The 24,937-nt window shown below is 43.3% G+C and overlaps 1 long non-coding RNA gene across 1 annotated transcript in view; it reads left to right on the forward strand.

Moving 5' to 3' along the window:
- The window catches only part of LOC138990766 (uncharacterized), a 148,893-nt gene that overhangs the window by 38,606 nt on the left and 85,350 nt on the right, over window positions 1-24,937 (forward strand). The gene's annotated exons all lie outside the window — the stretch shown is intronic.

The following is a 24,937-nucleotide window of genomic DNA, read 5'->3' on the forward strand; positions in this document are numbered from 1 at the left end:
TTCTCTAATATACTGGCTAAACATCCATAAAACCCTGTAAGTTATTGCAAGGTAAGCCGTGAGACTGTCGCTGGTTTTTGACGTGTTAATTTTTAAAATTTAATTTGGTTGTGCTGGGTCTTCGTTGCTGCACTCAGGCTGGTTTTTAGTTGCCATATGCAGAGGCCACTCTCTAGTTGCCGTGCGTGGGCTTCTCATTGCGGTGGCTTCCCTTGTTACAGAGCACAGGCTCTACACATGCAGGTTCAGCAGTTGTGTGGCTCACAAGCTTTATTGCCCTGCAGCGTGTGGAATCTTCCCAGGCCAGGGATTGAACCCGTGTCCTCTGCATTGGCAGGCAGATTCTTTACCACTGGACCACCAGGGAAGTCCTTGATGTATACATTTAGTTGGTGTTTTTATCTATGACCCAGATACATATGCTCGCTAAGCTACTACATAAAATAATGCACTTTAGAAAGATATATTGAAGTAACACATCATTCAAACAATTATCTGGAAAATCTTCCTATATAGAATGTCTTGGTCTACAACGGTGTTAAACAAGACAGTATTATTTTAGGACACTAAAAACCAACTACATGTGTAAAGCAATGACAGTCGTTGATTTCTACTTTCATTTTAAGGGATGGATCATTCTGCAAATTTTATTGTTGATAAAATCCTTGGCAACTTCTGCATTACATGCTAGTGTAGGTTGAAAAATCTAAGAACAAATAAATCCAAAATAAATGCAAATGACATAGACTGAGCAGCCAGAACAATCTTTAGTAGGCTAGAGGCTCTCCTGCAGAGTTCGATTATACCCTAAGGCTCATTGTTCAGAGATCAGCAGTTCTCCAACTTTTGTCTGCTTTTCTATATGTGAGAGACGGGACTTAAAAAAATCTGGATGTAAATATAAGCAAAATTTACCCTGATGGCATTAGAGTCAGTATGAATATGGAGATACTACTTACTTTTTGCATTTTCCCTTGATCTCTTCCTTATTCAAAATGTATCTGTCAATAAAATGAGAAAACAACTTTTTAAAATTTATGAAATTATAATCCACAAATACCACCACAAAGCAATCACTGTTGTTTTGCAAGAGAATAAAACATAAATTAGGATCATCTGGTTAGGCGCCTTTGACAAATGCTTTTACTAAAACTCTACCTTGCTATATGGAGTTGATTACGAAAGGAGTTTCGTCTCCTTTGTTTTCATTTTTCTCTTTTCTGGAAACAGCATGTCAATTTTTGAGAAATCATCTTACTTTGTAGTTGAATGGGACTAAAAACCCACCACCTGCCTAGTTCCTCCCTTCCTGGTAAGTGACTGATCTCACAAACCAGCGTGTTTTTATCCTCCTTGGATGTAGGAAGGGACAAGTGACCTTATTAATATAGTGAGACTCAATCCCAGAGTGTTTCTAGAATTATTGGGAAGGAAAGGTTTTGTTTCTATTGGTATTGCCAAGTTCTAAAGTAAGCTGTTTTGCTACACAGGGAGACACTGTATAAAAGTAAAATCAACCTAAAGGAAAGCAAATCAGAAGATGGAGAGTGTCCAAATAACACTGTTTTAGCACCTTGGTCAAGCCATACCTGAAGATGTTTTTCCCCTAAGACTCTTCAGTTATGTTAATTAATAAATTCCCTTTTTAAATGTTACACTGGACTGGAATTTTATCATTTAAAATCAAACTAAATCCAGAATTAAAATATAAACCAGTGAGAGTGACATTATAGGAAAATCCATGATTCTGTTTTAAGAAAAGCATAATCTTTGATCCCTAATTGCAATTACTTTAATTAATTAAATAAATTATTAACTATTTGTGCCACTGACTTCAGAGCACTGTGAGATGTCTGTGAGAAAGAGTCATTATTTGTCTTTTGCACATATTTAATTAAATTAAGGAGTTTGCTATACCTAAAAATGTCTTATGGCCTAGCATCATAGACAAGTAGTCACCTCCATTCATGAGAAATTCCAGAAGAAAATACAACAGAATACTAAGCCTAATGGATGGTAGCTTCTTGAAGAACATAATATGGAACTCAGAAGTACTTGAATTACTTGATTTAAGGTAGCCTACCCATGTGGGTGGGCTTCCCTGGTGGCTCAGACGGTAGAGAATCCACCAGCAATGCGAGAAACCTGGGTTCGATCCCTGGGGTGGGAAGATCCCCTGGAGGAGGGCATGGTAACTCACTCCAGTATTCCTGCCTGGAGAATCCCCATGGTCAGAGGACCCTGGTGGGCTACAGCCCATGAGGTCACAAAGAGTCAGACATGACTGAGCTACTAAGCAGCAGGAGCACCCATGGGAGTGTCACAGATGAAGAAACAAGTTGCCTTATTTTAGCTTCAAATGCTCATGGTCAGCTAGTATAAAAGTTACATCATGGAAAAGGTGCTATTTAAATAATGGCTGTAATGGGCTGTGAGTACTATGATCTTTGCATTGACAGTATTATTAGCCACAGGATTGTTGTACTAGTGGTGTTAGGGCAATAAATACTTATACCCTTCCAAAGGGTTGTATCCAGTTTTCCTGCCAAAGAACTTGTCCTTCAGGGTTAAGAAGGACATTGTAACTGCATTCACAGCCATCTGGCCCAGATACCTGTGGGTCTCGAGTGCTTTCCTCCCTTGGCAGGGAAACACAGTTTCTCTGGCAAGTTAACAGGTCACCTTTGCCTTAGATGGGACTCTCTTCTGAATTCCAATCAGAAGTTATTTTTGATGCATCCTTTTCAGGGATTTCTTTTTCCATAGTTTCTGACTTTCAACCCACCAAAATCACCGTGTGTCTGCACATGTCTACGTGAAGAACAACTAGTTACTTTAATTTTTTTAATTAAAATCTTTTTATCTTTTATTTTTTAATAAAAATTGTACATATTTAGGGTATACAACATGATTACTTGATATACATGTACAGTGAAGTTGATATTATAGTCAAGCTAGTTAACATACTTCCTTGCACAGTTACCAACTTTGTGTGTATGGTGAGTGCATCTGAACTCTATTCTCTTAGTATATATGCTATGCTAAGTCACTTCAGTCGTGTCCGGCTCTGTGCGACCCCATAGATGGCAGCCCAACAGGCTCCCCCGTCCGTGGGATTCTCCAGGCAAGAACACTGGAGTGGGTTGCCATTTCCTTCTCCAATGCATGAAAGTGAAAAGTGAAAGTGAAGTCACTTAGCCGTGTCCGACTTAGCGACCCCATGGACTGTAGCCTACCAGGCTCCTCCATCCATGGAATTTTCCAGACAAGAGTACTGGAGTGGGGTGCCATTGTATCTAGTATTAAATAAATACAGTATTGTTGAGAATAGTCATCATGACAAGTGGCTGCTTTTAAACGTATGAGTGACTCTATCATATCCCAGATTGGAGCCCTGATGAACTTCTGGAAGGAAAAGAATTTCACAGTACTGGAGACAGGCGAACTCCAGTGAGGGATAAGGACACAGCTAGATGACCTACCCAACGAATCAATGAAAGGGTTATGTCTTCACTTGGTCAAAGCCAGAGAGAAAATACTCTGATATATTTTATTAGTCTCTGTTGGATTTAATAAGATGGGCTCGTGTTGTGGTGAAGGGCATGGGTTCTGTAGTTAGAGATCTGGTTTTAAACCCAAGCTGAGCAACTTACTAGTTATACGACCTCGGGTCACTTTCTGAACCTCTCCGGGCTTTGGTTTTCTTATTTGTAAAATGGGAAGGCAACAGCTAAGAGGTCGATATTTGATGGTATCGGTGAAGTGCTAAGTGCCCAGGGGGCATCAGTTAGTCTCTGATCTTACCTGAAAGTGGCCAGAGAAAGGGACCACTTGCTCGAGTGGTCACTGTCCGTCTTGTCTGTTAATTCAGCTCCTCAGTGGCAGTTGAAGAGAGACATGAAAATCTTGGCACAGTTTTTACTGAAGTCTGGACTAGGAATTTGGATTGTGACAGACATCTAAGTTCTAACTTAGAATGGAATGACCAGCTCACTGGATTCTCAGTTCTCTGGCATTTTGAGAGCGAGCCCAGCCTGAGGGTTTGGATTCACTTCCTGAATCCTGCCACATCCCTACACAATAGGCTTAAGCATGGGTGTTTCCAATCCCTTTGATGATAATATGTCCATTTGGAGGACCAGACCTGCCATCACTGAGATAGAAAGAATGACTCTGAGAGATTTCCTGTCCTCGCTCATTCACTCAGAAACCGAGTTGGGAGGTCTGGAGGCTCCTTGGAGTTGGATCTCTTCCCTCTGGGAGAATTGGACTCAAAACTTTTCAGAAAATGAATAAGTGTATTTTTGTTGTTCAGTCTTGATGATCTGGTGAATCTGACAATATCTTTGCCAAGAGAGAATATATATACAACTTGTGATCTCTGCTGATTTTTCCTTCTTTGTATGTGATCTAATTTTAATTTTCTGAGCCCAACTTTTCACTTACTTATAATCCACAGCAGAAGGTCTTTCAAAAGCAATCTTAGGTTTGCTGAATTCATCAGGGACTGTGGAGACTTTGTTCTGCCTTTATTCATCTACTGAGATGCCATTTGTTAAAGCCTTTTTAAAGGATTTCAGTTATCTTAACCCTCTCTAGTAGTTTATGTATTTACCAAGGATGTGCTTTAAAACTCCACAGGCAAAAGTCAGTATTTGTCAAACATAGACAAAAGTCTAGAGTATAATGTATTAATAATAATTTCTATGTACTATGAATCTCCATCAGTCAGATTCAGTTTAGTTGCTCAGTCATGTCTGACTCTTTGAGACCCCATGGACTGCAGCACACCAGGCTTCCCTGTCCATCACCAACTCCCGGAGCTTGCTCAAACTCATGTGCATTGAGTCGGTGATGCCATCCAACCATCTCCATCACAGGTTCAGTAATCATAAGCTAATGCCAAGCTCATCTCACCTACATGAGTACCCACTCTCCTTCCATTGTCACACTGTGTTGAAATAAGCCCTAGAATAACAGAAGATTTTATTAATAACGTTTATACCCTGATTCCCTGGTGGCTCAGACAGTAAAGAATTCACCTGCAATGCAGGTGATGCAAAAGACCTGAGTTTAATCCCTGGGTCAGGAAGATCCCCTGGAGTAGGAAGTGGCAACCCACTCCAGTATTCTTGCCTGGAGAATTCCATGGACAGAGGAGCCTGGTGGGGTTGCAAAGAGTCAGACACGACTGAATGACTAACATTCACTTCATTTTTTTCTTTCTGAAAGATCTCTTATTTTTATTTTATTTTTAAACATTACAAATTGTATTAGTTTAATACATCAATTATGCCATAATCACACCTAAAAAAATAAACCGTCATTCCTTAGCATCACAATCTATCAGTTAGAGTACAGATTCTACCAAACTCATCATACTTTTAGCTGCATAAACCTGTAGCTTCTTTTCCTAGGTTGATCTCTAGAGCTAATCATCAGTATCTGTGGCCACCAGTGGATGGTCACTCTGTGCCTACCAAGAGTACTTGGCCACCACGTGATCCACTTCTTCTCAGGACGTGGGGTTATTCCCCGGGGGGCTTTGTGTGCCAACGTCCAGGAGCACTGCCTGCTCTGAGAAGCGGGGGAGAGGTGGGCCTGAACGTGCACGTGCATTCATGAGACGCGGAGCCAATGGTAGTCGTTAAGAGAGGCAATCAGAGAAGGCTTTCTCTTCGTCCACTAGTGAGCTGGGTGATGCAGAGGTGTGGCAGGGACCCTCCGTATAGATGGAGAGATGGCATCGCTTAGACTTGTCTCCACACAATCTCCTCACCTCCCACTCCGCATATTGTGCAACCCTGCGGGTGGGATGTGCAAGAGAAAGGCTGGAATTAGTATCTGTCATTCCAGAATGTCCTTTCCAGTCATCCCCTGGGGAGGAGGATGTGGAAAGCAAGGATAAAACCCTGCCGGTATGGGAGGGACATGCTCTCTCACTAACACCAGCTCTCCAGCCTCTCTCTCTCCAGAAGAGGCTGTGCGCTGGGAACAGCGCTGACGGGGGGCGCATCCCAGTGAGGTCCCTGCGCACGTCTGTCTGCTGGCAGTGATGCAGGTACCAGAACCAGGGGGCTGGAGCCTGCGCTGTGCAGCGCTCCTCTCGTCCTCAGGCGCCTTCTGGGAGAGGGTGGAGACTTCCTAGCAACCTTAGGTGGATACGGCAGAGACGGGGTACAGGGACTCTGCCACCAGTGTCACCTCTAGGCTGTGTGCAGGACGTGTCCAGAGAGGGTCAGGGCCTGGGATGCCTAGGCTGGTCCAGAGCTTTGCCTGAAGAAGAGACAAGAGACACGCCCTGGGATCGGGTGTGTTGCTTCCAGCGCTTGGGGACAGGGTTTTCCTTACTCCCTCTGTAACGAAGTTAATGTGGCTCCACCACAGTCACACCAAGGAGCAGAGGGACTCCGGCCCACCTCGCCATCCTCATTGCTGGGCACCCTCCCCCGATCCTCTACAAACCAGCATGAGCAGCTTCTACCGCTTCCTCAGAAATACCTTGCTCTCTTGATTGCTGGCCTTCATGCTTGTCCTCTGTTTGGCACATTCATTCTCTCCCCAATTCCCCTTCCCTCTCCTCCCTCTGGGCTCAGCTTGTAGGCCCCTGGCACTGGCAAGCCCCTTGTCTACCCCAATGGGTGAGAAGCTGCTGCTACAGGCTCCTACACTTTCTCGTATTTCTTTATTCTACCCCATTTGGAGAGGGAGGCTGGAGAGCGGGTATTAGACAGAGAGCATGTCCCTTCCATCCTGGAACAAGCGAGTGCTTGTTTATGTGTATATTTTTCATGGTTGACACTTAACACCTTGAAAGGCAGGGCCCACCCCTGTCTTGCTCACCCCTTTCATCCCAGTGCTTCTACAGTGCCTGACACAACTAGGTCCTTATTGAGTGAATGATTTCAGTTTATAAATACACTCAAGGAATAGACTTGAGCCAGTTTTTTTTTTTTTTTTTTTTTTTTAAGCTTTCTGCTGCTGCTGCTGCTAAGTCGCTTCAGTCGTGTCTGACTCTGTGCGACCCCATAGACCCTTTGCGACCCCATGGACTATACAGTCCATGGAATTCTCCAGGCCAGAATATTAGAGTGGGTAGCCTTTCCCTTCTCCAGGGGATCATCCCAACCCAGGGATCGAACCCAGGTCTCCCACATTGCAGGCGGATTCTTTACCAGCTGAGCCACAAGGGAAGCCCAAGAATACTGGAGTGGGTAGCCTATCCCTTCTCCAGGGGATCTTCCCATCCCAGGGATTGAACTGGGGTCTCCTGCATTGCAGGTGGATTCTTTACCAATTGAGCTATCAGGGAAGCCCAACTCAAGGAATAGATTTGAGCCAATTTTTGTTTAGCTGTCTAAAATGCTTTAATTCTTTTCTTAAATTGGAGTATAATTGTCTAACAATATTATACAGTATTGAATCAGCTATATATACACACATATATCCCCTCTCTCTTGCTCTTCCCTCCCACCCCCCTACCATTTTACTCCTCTAGGTTATCACAGAGCACCGAGCTGAGCTCCCTTGAGCCAAAATTTTGAGCAAGCTCAAAAACATCAAAAGGGGACCTACCTAATTAGGGATGGAATCATCAATTGATTACAAAACACTTTGCTGATGGCGAGGGGAGTAAGGGCAGAGAAGAACAGACAGTGGGCCATCTGTGTTCTCTGCTGACCCATGCTGTTGACAGAGCTCATGCTCAGTCATGACCAGTGGCTCCAACATAGGACAGAGGCCACACATCCTGTCCCTGATGCCCTGGGGGCTGTCTCGGGTCCCTGTGGGGCTGGGAGAGTCATCTGACCTCTTAGAAGCCAGGACCTGGGAGCCTTAGCTGATGGCCACCTCCAGATGCTGGAGTGGACCCTGGCAGCATGAAGAGGCTGTTCTAAGGGCTGCCTAGCCTCTCCTTTAAATCATTTTTAGTTGATGATGCAGACCCTGCAGGAGGAGTCGATGCCCAGTGGAGCTCAGTCTATGGCTAAGCCATTCTCATTAAACAACCAGACGTTTCTTTTTGTATTTTGCTCTGAAACTTGATTTTCTGAAGCTTCCATCCATCAGCCCTCATTCTGGAGAAACTCATAGGGACTTAATCTCCCCTGAGGTAATGGACCATGAAATATTTAAGGAGAACTATAAACGTGTGGTCATGATGCCTTTATCTGTAATGTAATTGAGGCATCACCTTGAATCTAATCTAAACGGGAAATGGGAATTAATTATTTTGAAGGATAAATGTTTTTTTTTTTTTTCCTAATTGTGTAGTGATTATTCTTTATGGGTAATATATTTATAAAAATTATCTAAAATAGAACCCTGCTAAAAAGATCCCATTTATCTATCACTTTTAACTTACTTTTCCATTCCTAAATACTGCTTCCAGGGACTATTACCGCATCTGGCAAATGGACATCATACATGTACTTCAAAGACAATCCCAACTTAAAACTATCCTATAAAAGATACCCAGCTGACCTTATCGATGGTCTGAGAAAAGATGTCACCCAAATTCTTGGATATTTTGCTATAGAATAGAACCCTGGGCTCAGTGCTCCATTAATTTATTAATTTGAGTTCATCTGATTTGATAATGGATTAAGGTTTGCTCTAGTGATGTCTTCATTTTCAAATTGTTGTCTGCTGAATTAATATACTGGCTTATTCACAGGTTATAAACAACCAACTCTGTTGCTTTGTTTAGTTCCTAAATCACTTCCCTATTTTTAGATCATTACCATATTTGAGAAGAATAGATAACCTTTGATTTCTTGTACATGTGGCCGCCTGAGATGCCAGCACTTAAGGTTAATGTAGCTAAATTTCATTCATGGAATGGAAGTGTGGGGCTGTTTGTATATGTGGACATCTACTTCAGTGGAGTTTTTTTCTAAGAACAGATCCCATCTGATAACTTTAGCCCAAGTTAATTTAGCTCTGCTGGAAGCTGCTGCCCCTCTCAGTGAGTGGCTCTGTGGCAACATCCCCTCTGCCCACTAGCCTGTGCCCTGTAACTCAAAGCTACCTCCAGTTGGTTGAGTTGGTGCCTGATCTCCTAAGAAGTCATGCCATGCCCTTACAAGTGCAGCCACCATACCTTTCTTATTTAATGCCATTCGAAGTCAGTTTGCCAGGAAAAATGATTGACTCATGGAAAAAGAGCTTGTGTTAAAAGTAGGGGAGAAAGCAATGAATTTATCCAAATACCTAAGTCACGCAAAATGGATATTTATATCCCAAACTGTGTTCCATGCATTGAGAACCTAATGACTGGTGGGATGGACACATATCCTACCAGCATATATTTCTCAATGGAACACTTTCCTATTCTGAAATAGCCAAGTTATCCCTGGAAGACGGCTTCTTTTATTTTCCCCCAATATACCTTTGGGATAAAACATTGGTTCTCAGTCACCCATAGTTTTTTCTCGAGGGGATACTTGGCCATGTCTGGAGACATTTTTGATTGTCACAGTTGGAGGCTACTGGTATCTAATGGGTAGAGTCAGGGTTGCTGCTAAATATCCCACAACGCACAGGACACCCTCACCACCACCAACACAGAATGGCCAGGCCCCAAATGTCAATAGTCTCAGACAACTTGAGACACCTTGAGCTGGAGAATTTATTTCTAATTGATTTAAAATTTCTCCCAATGATCTTTAACTTTATTGTTTTAAATTGTTTTCTGGTGTCCAAGAATGACTGAAGTTAGTACACAAGTTCTGCTTATCAGAATCCCCTACATTGTATCCAAGATTAACTCACACGACAAGAGTAACACATATAATACATATTACTAGCATATTCCTAGGAATGTATATTCCTAGGTGAGACTGCGTCTCCATGTCTTTTCTATGCTTAATGAGAAGAGACTGAAAAGGAATAAGGAATTACTTTTTCTATGGCTGCTATAACAAGTTACCATAAACTTAGTGTCTTAAAGCAGCACAAATGTATCTTACAAACTGTAGGTCAGAACTGTGGGCTAATGTCAGGGTGTTGGCAGAGCTGTGTTCCTCCTTGAGGCTCTAGGGGAAATCCATTTCCTTGCTTCTTCTGGCTTCTCTAGGCTGCCTACATCCCTTTGCTTGTGGCCCTGTTTCTTCACTGCAAAGCCGTTAATGTTGCATCTTTCTGACCAGGCTTCTGTGGTCACATCTCCCTGATCACAGCCAGGAAATGTCCTCTACCTTTAAGGACTGTTGTGATGACATTGTGTCCACACGTATAATCCAGGATAGTTTTCTAATCTCAAGATCCCCAACTTTACCACATCTAGAGTTCCTTTCACCTTGAAAGGTGACACACACATGCACAGGTTCCAGGGATGAGGATATAGACATATTTGAGAGCTAGTATTCTGCCCATCACAGAATAATAACTAATAACCTAATTGCCACTGAGCTATTGATATCCTACAAACTGGGGCCAGGCTAAGCACACACACTTTGGGAAGAAGGTTATCAGTCATCATAGAATTGTCCTGTGAACAGCTCAACTGCAAGGTTGTAGCTGGAGTGAGTTTGCCTCCAACAGAAATGGATGTTTCAGTTGTCAGCCTTTCTGGAAAGAAGTCACTGCTAAATGAGGCTTAGAATAGGGTGGGGAAAACATTTTCTTCTTTCTCTGGGACTGGGTTCCCTTTGACCTACACATGGAGATGTGGTGGAAGTACCTGGAGCACAGACAGATGTTGGATAAACCCTTGGGGCTGAGCAAGTGGCCTGATGTAGAGGAGAGGACATGCCATAAACTTGGTTTATCAGGGATCTTAAAGGAGTGGGGGACTGTGCAGTATCTTTGAATTACTTTTAGAATAAATTTAGTATCTTTTTTTTTTTTTTTTCAAAAGTAGCTTGTATCTGCTAGGCTATAAAAAGTGAAGGGGAAGAGTTTCTGTTCTACTTGGGGATGGCTCTCCTTAGGGAAGGAGAAGCAGTTCACAGAATCCAGAATTAAATGCCTGGTGAAGGGAGGATCTGGGAAACACACAAAATACTGAGATACTCAGGAACTGTTAGTAGAGGGAAAACCTATGCTAACCTAAACATGTAGATGGAATGTTTATGTCCTCCCCACACCCCAAATCCGTGTTGAAACCCTAAGTCCCATGGTGAAGTATTAGAAGGCTGGGGCCTGTGGGAGGTGATTAAGTTGTAGGAGCAGAGCCCTGTGAATGGGATTAGTGCCCTTGTAAGAAAAGGTCCAGAGAGCACCTTGCTCCCTCCCACAGAGGACACAGTTAAAAAGCATCCGTCTGTGAACCAGAGAGAGAACTCTCACCAGACAGCAAAGCAGGCAGGAGCCTTGACCTTAGATTTCCAGACTCCAGACCTGTGAAAAATAAATTTCTGTTGTTTAGAAGCCACCCAGTCGACAGTATTCTGTTAGAGCATCCTGAACTTGAATGGACTAAGACAGCCTGGAAAAGATTGCACATCAAAAGGATGAGGGGTTCCAACTGTTGTGATTTATGTATGAAAGGGAAATGTGACTTCCTGGGTGCTGAAGTCTGGTATATTTGGGCTATGTGCTAAAATATGGGCTTCCCTGGTGGCTCAGACAGTAAAGAGTCTGATTGCAGTGTGGGAGAGCTGGGTTTGATCCCTGTGTTGGGAAGATCCCCTGGAGAAGGAAATGGCAATCCATGCCAGTATTCTTGCCTGGAAAATCCCACGAACTGAGGAGCCTGGCAGGCTACACTCCATACGCTTTATAAGAAACAGTATAAGTGTGAGATTGGAAAGCATTTTGGTAATAAACATGGCATTTTACATTGGCATAAAACTCTCTTAAATCACAAGGTTTTCCATTGTGATATGGTGAGGGTGTCATTAAGTTTTTCCTTTGAAGGTATTGAGTAGGGTGGGTCTTCTGGAAAGAACCTTGGATGGCTCATGAGGAGACAGGATTTTGTGTTTCCTGTTTTCACTCTGCACATTGTCCCTAAGTAAGCTCTTCAGGGAGCTCAGCTTGGTGCTGTGATGACCTAGATAAATGGGAGGGAGATGCAAGAGGGAGGGGATATATATACACATAGAGCTGATTCACGTTGTATTGCTATAGCTGACATGACATTGTAAAGTAATTATGTGTATGTGTGTGTGCGCGCGTGTGCACTAAGTCATCAGACTCTTGGTGACCCTAGGGACTATAGCCTGCCAGGCTCCTCTGTCATGGAATTTTACAGGCAAGAATATTGGAGTGGGCTGCCATTTCCTACTCCAGAGGGTCTTCCCAACCCAGGGACTGAACCCATGTCTCTTGCATCTCTTGAATTGGGAGGCAGATTCTTTACCGCTGCATCACTTGGGAAGCCAACAAAAGCAATTATACTCCAATTTAAAAAAAAAAAAAAGAAAAAACAGAGTTAGATGACCATTTATACAAATACATTTTGTTTTTTCAGTTCCAATTCGTTCCTGCTATGTCTGCACAATACAAAGTACATTAGAAGTAAATTTCACCCCTGGGCTTTGTCAGGTAGAATCAAAGGAAACAGTTTCTGGGCTTTACATCAGACAAAGGTTTGGGCAAAATGAGGCATGAGGTGGGCTCTGATCTTTAAACTTTCCCTTTGCTGTGTTTTCTTTTTAAGCTTCTTAGATTCATGTATCTTGTATCTGGTTCTACAGAGGGAATGTAGCCATTCCCTTGGCTGGGACCCCCATGAGTTCTCCAGCTCTCCCCCTTATTCTCCAAAGGAAAGGCTGAGGTTGTGTGCTAAAACATTTCTTAATTGCATTTTCCTCCCAGGAGCCACAGCAGCTGCCTTTCTCTAATATACATGTCCTTTGAGATTCGGCATTCGGGTGATGACAGAAATATACTGGTTTATGAGTGCCAACACCCAAGGCCACCACAGGGATGGAGAATTCACCTGCCAGAGCATTTGACACTTGCGTCAGGAAAAGGCAACAGCTGAGAAAAGCCCTGTGAGAAATAGTTTCTCATGTATGTGGGAAAGACTGTCCAGAATCGTAAATCAGTTGGATCTCTGTTTCTTCCAGTGAATTCTCCCGAGGGTGGAAGAGACGGGGAGTCCATTCAGCTCAGTTTGCACTTATGTACAGAATGATAGCATACCAGAGATGAAGGAATCATTTTGTATCATGAGATGGAAAGCCTTTGATTCCTCCTCCTTAGAAGCTTGGCTAAGACTGGAAGACCAATTACTTCCAGATGGAAATGTTTGGGTACAGTCCTCTCTATTTTTAATAGGAGAGGTCGTAAGCTTTGAGCCTGTCAAAGGAGACTAGCTCTTTCATTTGGCCACTCGTGACAATGGTATTTAGATGTCCTACTCTTAGCTCTGTGTCCTTGAGGTCTAATCTTAGCTTTCCTTTCATTTGGAATGGTGTCTAGATGCCTTTCAGTTCAGTTCAGTTTCTAGTCGTGTCCGACTCCTTGCGACCCCATGAATCGCAGCACGCCAGGCCTCCCTGTCCATCACCAACTCCAGGTGTTCACTCAAACTCACGTCCATCTAGATGGTGATGCCATCCAGCCATCTCATCCTCTATCGTCCCTTTCTCCTCCTGTCCCCAATCCCTCCCAGGTTCAGAGTCTTTTCCAATGAGTCAACTCTTGGCATGAGGTGGCCAAAGTACTGGAGTTTCAGCTGTAGCATCATTCCTTCCAAAGAACATCCAGGACTGATCTCCTTTAGAATGGACTGGTTGGATCTTGCAGTCCAAGGGACTCTCAAGAGTCTTCTCCAACACCACAGTTCAAAAGCATCAATTCTTCGGCACTCAGCTTTCTTCACAGTCCAACTCTCACATCCATACATGACCAGTGGAAAAACCATAGCCTTGACTAGATGGACCTTTGCTGGCAAAGTAATGTCTCTGCTTTTCAATACACTATCTAGGTTGGTCATAACTTTTTTTCCAAGGAGTAAGCATCTTTTAATTTCATGGCTGCAGTCACCATCTGCAGTGATTTTGGAGCCCCCCAAAATAAAGTCTGACACTGTTTCCACCGTTTCCCCATCTATTTCCCATGAAGTGATGGGACCAGATGCCATTTGTTTTCTGAATGTTGAGTTTTAAGCCAACTTTTTCACTCTCCTCTTTCACCTTCATCAAGAGGCTTTTTAGTTTCTCTTCACTTTCTGCCATAAGGGTGGTGTCATCTGCATATCTGAGGTTATTGATATTTCTCCCGGCAATCTTGATTCCAGCTTGTGCTTCTTCCAGCCCAGTGTTTCTCATGATGTACTCTGCATATAAGTTAAATAAGCAGGGTGACAATATACAGCCTTGACGTACTCCTTTTTCTATTTGGAACCAGTCTGTTGTTCCATGTCCAGTTCTAACTGTTGCTTCCTGACCTGCATACAGATTTCTCAAGAGGCAGGTCAGGTGGTCTGGTATTCCCATCTCTTTCAGAATTTTCCACAGTTTATTGTGATCCACATAGTCAAAGGCTTTGGCATAGTCAATAAAGCAGAAATAGATGTTTTTCTGGAACTCTCTTGCTTTTTTGATGATCCAGTGGACGTTGGCAATTTGATCTCTGGTTCCTCTGCCTTTTCTAAAGCCAGCTTGAACATCAGGAAGTTCACGGTTCATGTATTGCTGAAGCCTGGCTTGGAGAATTTTGAGCATTACTTTACTAGCGTGTGAGATGAGTGTAATTGTGTGCTAGTTTGAGCATTCTTTGGCATTGCCTTTCTTTGGGATTAGGATGAAAACTGACCTTTTCCAGTCCTGTGGCCACTGCTGAGTTTTCCAAATTTGCTGGCATATTGAGTGCAGCACTTTCACATCATCATCTTTTAGGATTTGAAATAGCTCAACTGGAATTCCATCACCTCCACTAGCTTTGTTCCTAGTGATGCTTTCTAAGGCCCACTTGACTTCGCATTCCAGGATATCTTTAGATGCTACAAGAAATAGGCCACCCAGTGTATGGTATTTTCGTTTTAGCAGCCTGAATGAACTAAGACACTCTCTCTTGCCTTCTGGGACATTAAACTTTACAGATATTTATTCCACATCTTTGACTGTGTCTTGATGGTTCCTTGCCCTGTCCCTTAGAGGTCAGTTCCTCCAAAGCTGGCCAGACTTCATATATTCTTCCTGGTCAGTCTCGCCCATTTTTATATTTTCTGCAATATCTCTATGGTGATGTTTCCTAATTCTCCATTTAAGTTTGGACCATGCTTTTAACTTTCAGAATAACTGAACAACAAGGACATTTGCCATCTGCCTCAGCAAAGATTGAACCCTGGGCTGCTGTGGCTGCTGACCTTCAACACTCCCTGAGGGGAATTCAGGGTGGAGAGTGAGGCACTCTGTACTCCAGGGAAACTGGTGGAACAGGTCTTTGGATAGTTAGAGATTTTCAGGACTGATTTCATGATCCAAATCCTTGTATCTCTTCATATCTAGATAAGCCCTAAACCCCTTCATGGTGACATTATCTCCTCATGACTAGCAGAAAACCTTTTGTAAAATGAATGCTTAATTGCACTGAACTCCCCCTTCACCAAAATCTTATATATTGACCTTCCCCTACTGCCTCTTTGTAGCAGTTTCTCAGAGCTGTCTGAGGTGCTGTCTCCCGGGCTGCAGTCCTCATTTTGCCCCAAGTAAAACTTAACTCAAAACTCTCAGGTTGTGCATCTTTTTAGTTGACACCTTCTAAAATACACCAATACCTGGTCACCCAGTTTCTGCCTGCACTGGAGGTTGTTGTTTGTCAGTGGTATTTATAGACTATGCAAAATGGCTTTTTACATTTTTTTTTTTTATAATGAGAAAGAAATACTGAACCAGGAAAAGTTTGGGGAAAATCCTAGAATATATAAACAAAAGTAGAAAGAAACTGACCGCTTTGCAAGAAAGAAATCATGTAAGCAGGTTGGAAAAGGGGGCTGAACTATTCACCTCCTGTAGTACCCATTCAAAAGGGAGACTCAAAAGCTACAGCTGTTTCAGTTTTGCCAATTTCACCCTCTAGATTAGACACGTGCCTGCCATATACTTTAATGGGAACCATATGTGTGCAGTGCCATGTTGGTACTTACTGCTAAGGAAGTGAAGTGCTGAGTCCCGCCACCCACCCACATCTGCGGCTTCGCAAGCCACAAGAAAATGAAAAACAAACACACTGCTGGCATACCCAGAAACTGTGGAAGTTTGGCAAAACCAACCAGAAAGGAAAAGAGAATTGGAGTGTGGAGACTGTGCTGGTGGGAAGCCGGAGCATTACAAAAGGTCAGGTCTTAATATTTCAGCCTTTGGGGGTACTTTGCTCTTTGTCGCTGGGGTCTTTGTTTAAAATTTTGGAGGCTGTTTCTAAGACTCTAGGGTCTGGTAATGAAACACAAAATACATGGGCAATAAAGATAAAATTGAATTTTAAAGAAAAAACCTCTTTTCATAAGTACACACAAGGATATTCACTGCAGCGTTCTTTAGGATGTCTCTGAATTGGGTAAAAGTCGGTGGTCAGAATAGTGAACTTGCTGAATAGATTATAAAACTTTTGTACAATGAAATCTGTAGAACTTGAGGGAGTAGGGACTGGTATGAACCCCTTCCCAAGACATTGCTAAGTGAAAAAAGAAAAGCTGCAGAAAATCAGGTGTGTAGGCTTTTGTTCAACTGACTGAGGATTCTCTTAAAAACACAATTTCTTTAAAAGCTTAGTAGGCTTGGGCTAGTTTTGGGCTCTGTTAGATGTCAGTAAATTTTAATAAAGACAAACTAGTTATCTTAAGTCGGTGCCACTGACTTTAGATACTGGTGAGTGGGCCCCAGAGTAAGCTCTGTCTAGCTAACCAGTTATCTAATATCTCTCCAGTTTGGCCTCTGTCTCAAGATGGGTCAGAAGTCCCATCTCACCTTCCCCTTCTCCCTAATCTGCAGTCCAATGACTGGCTCTTTTCCTTGGGGTTGACTGTCTCCTTTTAAAATAGTCACAGGAAGTTCACAGGTCGAGGCGTGTTTAAAAGAAGCCTGAGGGAGAAAGTCATTGATTCCTCCTGCTATCTTATCTCCTGTTCCACTTTTAGCTTCAATTCCACCTTTATCCTGGCTGGGGCAGATAACTTAGGATCTCTAACCAGCAAGTAAAATGCAAACAGAATTGAAAACATCTCCAATTACTTGTAGGTAGAAAGGGTCTGTCTTCACAAGGTTTTATGTTCTTCCCTCTGTATCCAGTAAGGTGAGCATGCGTATAAGTTCTTTGTAAAGGAAGTTTATTTCTTGCTGGAGCTTAGTGAGGAGTAACTTGATAAATCCCTATGTTCTAGAGCTTTTCTGCAAAATTTCCTAATAGTCCAGGCTTCTTACGCAAGCGCTCTGTATCCCCAGGAGCAGTAGGTCAATCACCTCTTAACAAACACTTCCAACTTCTTAGCTTAGTTAGGATAGAAGTCTCCTAGTGCTGCTCGGCCAGTTCCCTGTTGTGGACTCTTTTTTATAATAACCCTAATTTCTAAGCACTGGTTTCTGTATTGCATGTAACTTTCAGTCTCAAGTGACAGAAACCTAGCTCAATATATTTTAAAATAATTGCTCTTTCACTTGTGAAACAGGATAGTTTTTCTTGAAGTGCAGCTGGTTTCCATCAGAAACGTAGTAGGTTTGGGATTAACCTACTGGAGTGATGCTCTTACACACAAGTGCACTTTCTTTCCACCTCTGTGTTCTGGGTCCTTGTCGGTTTTCATTCTCAGACTTCCTGTACTCACTTTGGGCTATTAGACATGTATTCTATCTCTCAGGCTGGTATCCTCAGAAGAAAGAGAAAACTGTTTGTCTGACAGCTTAAGCAGTCTTGAAGTTGGCCTGTTGCTGCTAACCGTCCTGACTGGCCTGTGCGCATCCTGAGTAGACAAGTCACTGTGGATTCCAGGTGATGGCCAGGCTCACACTCAGCCCTGGAGACAGGTTTGCTCAGCCACATTTGAAACACTTTCAAGAAAAGGGGTGGTTTCCTGAGGAAAGTGCTCCTATTACTAGAAAAAGAAATCATGGGTGCTGGGCATAAAACATAAAAAGTAGTGATGACAGCAATATGATAGAGACAGAAAGCTATTTATAGAAGGAAAGGATGGGTTAGAAAAAGAGGAGAGAGAAATGAAAAATGCTGAGGAGGCTGAGTTTTTGAGAGACGGGGTGTTTTTGAAAGAGCTTGGAGGAGATGCTAATATTAGAGATGCTTGTTATTTTGCGATGTGGAATTTTGGGAAGATGGTGTTTTTAAGCTTAACTGTGCTATGTTTTATGGCTATATAATTTCTTCTCTCTAAACTTTTCAAAAAAGGATAAGCAAAGACTCATACCCTTTGTCAAGGCTTTTTGGGGATATACTTGTGCTGGCTTGTGGACACAACACTATGTTAATTCTGGTCTAGAGGGCACCCAGCTTTGGGTTACATAAGATACTTGGAAACAATTGCTAAATCTTTATGGATGATGACTAGACTCAGGATAACATTGAGTACAGAATCTCTGCTTTTAAGCAACAGTTTCTCTAAGAGCTCTTCCTTTGTCTTTTATTTTCAATTTTTAAATTTTTAATTGGAGGATAATTGCTTTACAATATTGTATTAGTTTCTGCCATACATCAACATGAATCAGCCATAGGTATACCTATGTCCCCTCCCTCTTGAACCTCCCTGCTACCTCACAGGTTATCCCATCCCTTTCCTAATAGTCTTCCCTTTTTTTTTTTTTTCCCCTTAACTAGTAAATTTCCTTTCAATGAGGAATTAAGGGCCTTTTGCAGTACTACGTATAGCAACAGTTAGAGGTGAACAGTTAAGGGTGGTCAGCCCTACAGGAAGAAAAGGCATTGAAAAACTTTTATTCTGAAACCAATAAGAATTTATTGTCTCTGAAAATAATATAAAGCAGAAACGCACTTAGCTGCACATGAGAATCATAAGGGAGCTTTAAAAAATACCAGTGCAATGGCCCTTCTCCTGGTTATTTTGACATAACTGTTCTGCGGCAGGCTAGGCGTCAGCATTTTTAAGAAGCCCTTTGTGTGTGCTGTGCTCAGTCATGTCTGATTCTTTGCGACCCCATGGACTGTAACCTGCCAGGTTCTTCTGTCCGTGGAATTTTCTAGCCACGAGTACTGGCGTGGGTTGCTATTCCCTGTTCCAGAGGATCTTCCTGACCCAGGGATCGAACCTGCGTCTCTTGTGTCTCCTGCATTGGCAGGCAGATTTTTTACCCCTAGCAGCACCTGGGAGCCCTCTAGGTGATTCAGAAGTGCCTCTGGACCTGAACTATTGCTGCAGAGGTCATGCCATCAGGTTTGCAGATGAGGGTCAGTCACATGAACTGCATTTGTTGAGCTCGTGTCTTTCATCCAACACCCACCTGTTAGTGAAGTATTTAACTTAGGTGAATAGGATATGGGAATGCCTAACTGGAATGCTTCTCTCAGGAAGTAAGGATGGTGTCCAGTATGCTCTCTGGGTTGGCCCAAGGAAACAGGAGTTGACCTACAGAGTGACCCTGCCTATCACACTCTAACAAAGTGACTAAATAAGGAACTTCAGGAACATAGTCCATGTTGCACCTGCAGTAAAGGACAGAGCTGGCCCAGAGTTAAAGGTCAGCATATACGTATCAAAAACCTGCAGCCAAGGACTCTGAGGTCTACAGAGCCAGTCAAACATTCCAGCAGTGGTCTGACAGCAAAGCTGTTTTGACTTTCTGTACCTGTAGAAAGGAGGACCCAGGCCACTGAGTTCGTATTTAGCATATGTGGCAACAGTAACTCCCATGTAGGGGAGCTGCCAGGGACTTAGGGGAAAAGAGTTGATGAGTTAGAAGCTTGGATGTTTCACTTCCTTTCCCCTCACCTGTCCCCTGCCCCACAGGCCCCTGTTCCCTGTTTGCTGGCTACCAGCCACCCCCATTGCCTTCCCATTTTGATTAGTCCTAGCAAGGGATTTTTGCAGAAACTAAGCCTGTGGCCCATGAGTTGTTCTGTGAGCAACTATTGAAACACCTGTATTTGAATAAATATCAACAACGTTTTTGCACCTAATGTATTCATGTGAAACTGTTCATTTCTTCCTAAAACATTCTAATATGTCATTAGAGTCTGATAGGTAGTGTTGCAGACACCTCTGTGCAGGAGACTGTCTTACAAATCTACTGTGTTTAACTGCACCTTCCCCTAGAAGAGCAGACTATACGTTCTGGTGGCATTTTTTTAGTCCTGTGGGTATTATTTCCTCTGGAATGTTGTTGTTTAGTCCCTAAGTCGTGTCTCACTTTTTTGCGACCCCATGTACTACAGCCCATCAGGCTCCTCTGTCCATGGGATTCTCAGACAAGGATACTGGAGTGAGTTGCTATTTCCTTCCCTAGGGAATCTTCCCGACCCAGGGATCAAACCTGCATCTCCTGCGCTGCAGGCAGGTTCTTTACCGCTGAGCCACCAGGGAAGCCCTGCTCTAGAATACCTTCTTTTATTTTGCCTGATAGTTGACAAGGTGGATCTTTGCAGGGGAGCAGAGTTGAGGTGGGGGAGGCTCTTTTACAAACGCCACAAAAAGGACCAGCTATTGGACTGCCATTACATTCACCAGAATGGTCAGTTACCCATTCTCTAGCTACTGCTAACAACAATTGCTTGTAAATTACTTTATTCTGTGCATTAAGGCTGCAATAAATTTTAAGCTCTAACAGCTTCGAATGGTGCTGTTAATTGTGTCACTCTAAAACCCTATTGATCCGTCTTTGGGCAGTGAGATTCTAGGAAGGGGGAGGCAGATGATCGATCTCACTGGCAGATGCTATGATTGTCACTCTTGAGGTGGCTTACTTACCTGCACAGTGAAAGTGAAAGTGAAGTTGCTCAGTCGTGTCCGACTCTTTGCGATCCCGTGGACTGTAGCCCACCAGGCTCCTCTGTCCATGGGATTCTCCAGGCAAGAATACTGGAGTGGGTTGCCATTTCCTTCTCCAGGGGATCTTCCCGACCCAGGGATCGAACCCAGGTCTCCTGTATTACAGGCAGACGCTTTAACCTCTGAGCCACCAGGGACGCCCTGCACAGTAGCATCCTGTAAGTTCAGGTCTGGGTAGCAAATGCCTTGTTGACTGTTGTCTGCATTGGTTGTCTTTCACTCCTGGTGAGGTGATTGCATCGTGTTAAGACAAAACAACAGAACTTAATGGCATGTTGAAAATGACCTTTTTGATGTTTCTGTCTTCCAGTAAAATACTTCCTCAGTCATTTGGTAGTTTTGTCTCTCAAAAATAGCCATTTGTGCAGGTGAGGATCACTAGAACTTCCGAACTGAGGGATTGGAAAATGGTGTTTCACTTGTTTCGTAATGAAAAAGGTTTGACAGAGGTGAGCTTCTGCACAAGAAAAAGTGCTGTAAGAGTCCTTAAAGGGAAGAGAGGAAGCAGAGGGAACGCATTCCCTGGCTTTCAGGTTGCCAAAACCTCCAAAAACACAATGGAGTCTTCTTAGACAAATACGTGTGTGTGTGCTCAGTCGTGTGCGGCTCTATACGGTGCCTTTGAATCGTCTTTCTTGTTGAAGGTGAAGGAGATTGTATTCTCTGTAAGATCTGTTTCAGATTATCTATTACTCTGTCACAGACCACCCTCAGGTAATGGCTGGTTACAACGATCTCTCATTATCTCCAATAGCACTGAGTTGGTTGGGCTCAGCAAGGGGATTCCCACTCGAGGTCTCTCATGGGGTGAAAGTCCTCTGTGGCCGAGGCTGGCTGGTCTCTAAGGTCTCCACACGCACAGTCTGCCGCCTGGGCTGAGGACGCCACAGCTGGGGCTCCTCAGGTGTCTTTCTCTGGGTCTATGGGCTCTTTCCATGTGCTCACTCCATCATGGTGGTTTGAGGGTAGCAGCACTTCTTACATGATGTCTTTAGTCCCTAAATACACTTGTCTCATGAGAGATTGCCAGGCAGGTTCCTGCCTGTGGCTCGCTCTCTCTTAGAGCTTAGGCTTCTAGGGAGGCCAGCTGCCATTTTGTGTGCAGTCCTTTGGAGAAGACCCTGTGGTAACTGCGGGCTCTGAGCAACGATCCCCCGAGTGACCTTGGAAGCAGATCCTCCAGCCCAACCAAGACTTAAGGTGACCACAGCCCCAGCTGATTCTTGACTGCAGCCTCCCCAGCCAGATGCACCCAGCTAAGCCTCCTTCAGATTTCTGACACTGTGAGATAATTAATACATTTTTGTTGTCCTAAGGAACGCCATTTGGGGTTAATTTGTTATACAGCAATAGATAACACGTACAACCTCTTTTCTGCAGTTTCCTAATCTTCCATCTGCCAAGTAGGCACTTAGTCGTTGTGGAATGAATAAATGAATGAGGAATGAGTAATACACTGTCTTTCACTGTGAAAGATAGTCCCTTGCTTCTTATAGCACACATTTGCTTTTGAAAGGGAAACTTTATACATCCATGTTGATTGTCTACAAAGCTGGAAATTGCCAATGACCATTACTTAATCTCATTCAATAAGTCAGTGATATAAACGCATATATACAAGTACACATAGCCTATGTGTATATGTATCTGTGTATTTGTATATATGTACATACACACACTGGGCTGCCGTATATTTTTCATGTCAGAAAGCGTTCTCTTTTCAAATAAAATAAATCAGATGTTATGTTGGTTTGCCACATCCAGAAGTTATTTAGGTCTTAGCATGATGGCACAAACAGTAAAGAATTTGCCTGCAATGCAGGAGACCCAGGTTTGATCCCTAGGTTGGGAAAATCCCCTTAGGAAGGGAATGGCTACCCATTCCAGTATTCTTGCCTGGAGAATTCTGTGTGCAGAGGAGCCTGGGGGGCTACAGTCCACGGGGTTGCAAAGAGCGGGACATGAATGAGCAACTATCGCTTTCACTTTTCAGTATAAGTATGATATAACCCCATAAAAACATTTTGTTTTTTCCTAACATGTTATATACTTGGCTGTTTTGCTGTTCGTAATATTTATTTTTCCCCATTTACTTCTCACCTCTTTAAGTCAATTTAGTTGGTATCTGGGAGTTATAAAAATATTTTAAAGTAGACTGATTTTTACTACCCAATCACTGGGTTATGATTTTGAACTCTCCCTTAGAGAATATATAGAGGAGATATATATACATATATATATATATATATATAATCTAGAAGTAATTTTTATGCCAGTCAACTCTGTTGAATGTATTTGTTTTGGATCTCTAGTGCTCAAACTATTTTCTGTTCAGTCGCTCAGTAGTGTCTAACTCTTTGCAACCCTATGGACTGCAGCATACCAGGCCTCCCTATCCATCACCAACTCCCGGAGTTTACTCAAACTCATGTCCATTGAGTCAGTGATACCATCCAGCCATCTCATCCTCTGTCATCCCCTTCTCCTCCTGCTTTCAATCTTCGCCAGCCTCAGGATCTTTTCAAATGAGTCAGTTCTTCGCATCAGGTCGCCAAAATATTGAAGTTTCAGCTTCCAGTGAATATTCAGGACTGATTTCCTTTAGAATGGACTGGTTGGATCTCTTTGCAGTCCAAGGGACTCTCAAGAGTCTTCTCCAACACCATAGTTCAAAAGCATCCATTCTTCTGCACTCAGCTTTCTTTATAGTCCAACTCTCACATCCATACATGACTACTGGAAAGATTATGTTAGAAATGTACTAATAATTCACTGAAACCTAAGTCAAACCAGAAAGAGTGAGTTGCTTGGGATTTCTTTTTTAGTAACAACAGGTAAATAAAAAAGATGAGTGAAGACATTCTAGGTAGTGTTTCTAGGTACTTCTCATCTGCTATACATCTCATCCAGGGCTGTCATTATGGGGGGACCTTTTTCCCTAGTTCCATCAGAGGTCACTCCTGGTCTTCTTGCTCCCCTGACTTATTCCTTTTAGCAGAGGAGAGCCTTGGCCGATGTGAGTTTGGATGAGTAGATAAGTATGCATGGCTCAGTCTTTTCCCTTTTTTTGGCTCAGGGAACCCTAAGGGCTGGTCTACTCTTAGCCATGGTGAGGTTGGTGTGTACTGCCTGTGACTCTGGAGAAGGCAATGGCAACCCACTCCAGTGTTCGTGCCTGGAAAATCCCATGGATGAGGGAGCCTGGTGGGCTGCCGTCTGTGGGGTCACACAGAGTCGGACACGATTGAAGTGACTTAGCAGCAGCAGCAGCAGTAGCCTGTGACTCAGTGAGTTAGCAAATGCTGTGGATGTCCCATCTCTCTTCTCCCAGCCTTCACCTGGACAGGCAGAAGGTTGCTTATTACCAATACCTGCACTCCCTTAGTGTATGTGCCTGGCCATAGGAATGTGTTTGGCCCATGCACAGGACAAGCTGGAAGTGCCCTAGAGCTGATGTCCCTAGAGGCAGCTCTCTAACGAGCTGGGTGGGAATTGATTCATGTAGACACTGGGGTGAGTAACTCTCAGAGATGAGTTCTCTTCTTACTCCCAGAAGTGCCCTGCTGGGTTGCGGTCAGGCTGCCCACATTGGTAACTGGCTTTAGCACACACTCTTTGCTGACTTTCTTCCCCTCCCTGTCCCATTCCCTCACTCTTCTAATACTTGGATTAGCTCCCAAATAAACTGTTACCTGTGGTCAAACCCTTGCCTTGAGTCCTGCTTCTAGGTAGATCTGTTCAGGATACATTGTTAGGGACCTTTGCTGCCTCCCTCCAGAGTTGCCTCCAAGAGCTCACGTCTAGCTGACATTTGTGGTCTCATTTGCCTGACTTCTGTTTATCTCGGTTAGTTCAGAACTCAGGAGAGTAAATCATTTATATTATTAGGGCTTCTTCTTAAATCCCCATAACTGGTACTTTTCTACTTCTTCTAGTTTCTTCGCATTTAAATTTAAAAATATAAAATTAAACCTTAACAAGCAAACATTAAGTGAGTTTGGCTCACAACCCATTCTGTTCCTGCCAAAGATA

Source organism: Bos mutus, chromosome 14 (genome assembly GCF_027580195.1).
Source record: "Bos mutus isolate GX-2022 chromosome 14, NWIPB_WYAK_1.1, whole genome shotgun sequence".
In the NCBI taxonomy this organism is placed as follows: domain Eukaryota; kingdom Metazoa; phylum Chordata; class Mammalia; order Artiodactyla; family Bovidae; genus Bos; species Bos mutus.